Source organism: Micromesistius poutassou (assembly GCF_964030765.1).
Source record: "Micromesistius poutassou genome assembly, chromosome: 19".
Lineage (NCBI taxonomy): Eukaryota > Metazoa > Chordata > Actinopteri > Gadiformes > Gadidae > Micromesistius > Micromesistius poutassou.
The window spans coordinates 456,104-458,566 of NC_140289.1; the positions used below are offsets into that span (position 1 = coordinate 456,104).

Consider the following 2,463-nt stretch of genomic DNA (forward strand, 5'->3'; position numbering starts at 1 on the left):
TGACGTCATGACGACATCATCAGCAGGCGCCGCACGGCCCGAGGCCTCCTCGTCTCCTCCTCCTCCTCCTCCTCCTCCTCCTCCTCCCCCTCTCAGGGGGAGACGGTCCCTCACACTTTGCCCGTCTCCCTCCTCGTCATCCTCTCCTCCTCCTCCTCCTCCTAACGATGGCTGACTACTTCCCTGAGAGTCTCCTACTCCCCTCCCGTCCCGCTCTGCATCACCGTGGGCACGGTGACCTTTGACCTCGCCGGCCATAACCTCCCCAGGGGGCGGGACCTCCGGAGCGTCCCCCGCTCCTCCCGCGCGCCTCCCCCCTTCGCCCTCGCCAGCGGGAGGTCTGCCGGCGGCAGGTGACGGTCCGGGCCAGGTGAGGGCTGTGACACGGCGGAGTGCGGCATCGGGTCCGGCGGCGTTCCGCTCCGGAGCGTCCGGAGCTTCCGGCTCGGCCGACGGCGACGGCGACGGCGACCTCCCCTCCTCGCGTGAGGCTGGCTCCTCAGCTCTGTTGGCGTGACGACGCTCCTCCTCCTCCTCCTCCTCCTCTGCTCCTCCTCCTCCTCCTCCTGCCACGAGGTCTGAGGAGGAGGAACGGCGGGCCTGGACGGCGCTCCTGTCCGCGTGTGACGAGGCCGCGCCGTCGAAGGCGGCCGCCGCTGCGGCGAAGCCATCTTCCCTGCGTCTCTCTCCTCCTCCGCGTTGCTCCTCCCGGCGTGGGTCGTCGGAGCGTTGGCGTTGCGCGGCGTGATCTGGGTCGGTCGCCTCCTCCGCCCCCCACGACGGGGGGGTCACAGAGGGCCGGTGCCCCGCCTCCTCCCCCCCTGTGGTGATGAGGCCGTCGAGGCGCGGCCGTTTCGGAGTCCTGGCGTTATCCATGTCTCGGGGGGGGGGGGGGGGGGGGCGCGCTCCCAACCTGGTGCCAAACACAGGGTCGGAAGGAGTACGTGTTAGCGCTGCGGTGAGCGTTCCTCTTAGTGCACCGTTCACGGAGCCCGAGGTGAATAATTGTTTTAGTACACGTGAACACTCCAAAGATAAACAAGATTTATTTTAAGACACTTTTTATGCCGGGACTTATTTGTTTTTATTAGTGGTTTATTTGTTTTTATTTAGTGTATGTAGCAATGAAAGCAATATCCGAGTTTGAGATCTCAATCTCGGGATATTGCCCAATATCCCGAGACAGCGAACCAATCAGATTGCGCCATCTGAGGAGGTTCACGTGTAGGCGTAGCATTAGTGTATTTCACCAAGAAATAATGAAACAGCCTGTCGCTGATGAATAGCGCCCATTAAGATGTTTGTACCGTTCCTTTTTGGCTTTAACAGCACTTATTTTCTCCCTAAACGTTTCATCAAGGCAATATCTCACCAAGTCCATTTCAACAAATACATCTTCTAAGAAAGATGAAATGCTGTTTAAAGTTAAACTAATTAGAATAATAAAAACATATTAGTCATATATTAGGCATATCTAAACTAAGCAAAGTGAACAGTTGATACCCCGCTGATGTTCATATTATTATGTCATTGTACAGATTTGAGTCCGAAGATAAAACAATTAGCATTAGCTTAGCACTTAGCATGACAAACGGCTTTTTTTTTTGTGTGTGTACTTGTTATCTTGGTGAACATTTTATAATGCCTCGTTACGGCCATGAACTCTAATTATTGACATATTCGACCATGTCGACTTCAAAATGAACTTTACTTTACTTACTTACCGTGTTAATAACGTCGTGGTGGGTATGACTGATTTAACGCCGCTGTCCGGTGCGACCGCTTTCGTATAACCGCGCGTTTAGCGACGTCACGCGCACGCGGAATTCGCGCCACATTGACTATTACGTCACGAGCGTCACAGGAACCCTGGTCTGAGTCTACGTCCTAATTGATGCTTAATTTATATCCGTAAATCTATATTTAAAGGTTTTAATTAGGATATAAATTGACACACATCCACTTACATGGGCCGTGTGTGTTATATTGATACATAAATGCATTTTATATACGTGAACATGTAGTTGGTTTAGAGTCCTTGTCGAACTTCCATCGTCCACCACCTTGTTTAAGTGGTATGAGTGAAGGCAATTCTGACAAAGAAAACAATCTCCAAAGCCTTCAGAGTCGGAGTGAGATGGATACAGAACGAGGGGGAGAGAGAGAGAGAGAGAGAGAGAGAGAGAGAGAGAGAGAGAGAGAGAGAGAGAGAGAGAGAGAGAGAGAGAGGAGAGGGGGGGAGAGTGAGAGCGACAGAGAGAGAGGGGGGGATGAGAGAGAGAGAGGGAGGGGGAATGAGAGAGTGAGAGCGACAGAGAGAGAGGGGGGATGAGAGAGGAGCGAGAGAGAGAGGGAGGGGAATGAGAGAAAGAGAGAGAGAGAGAAAGAGAGAGAGACAGAGAGAGAGAGAGAGAGAGAGAGAGGGGGAATGAGAGAGTGAGAGCGACAGAGAGAGAGGGGGGG

General features: G+C 53.5%; 1 pseudogene across 1 annotated transcript in view; it reads left to right on the plus strand.

The window, feature by feature from the left end:
• Nucleotides 1–1,748: 1,748 nt before the first annotated feature.
• LOC311364203 (visinin-like protein 1 pseudogene) overlaps nucleotides 1,749–2,463 on the plus strand; it is a 3,510-nt pseudogene continuing 2,795 nt past the window's right edge. The window contains exon 1 of the transcript in view: nucleotides 1,749–1,787. The product of the transcript in view is annotated as a visinin-like protein 1 pseudogene (transcript). The remainder of the gene's footprint in view (nucleotides 1,788–2,463) is intronic.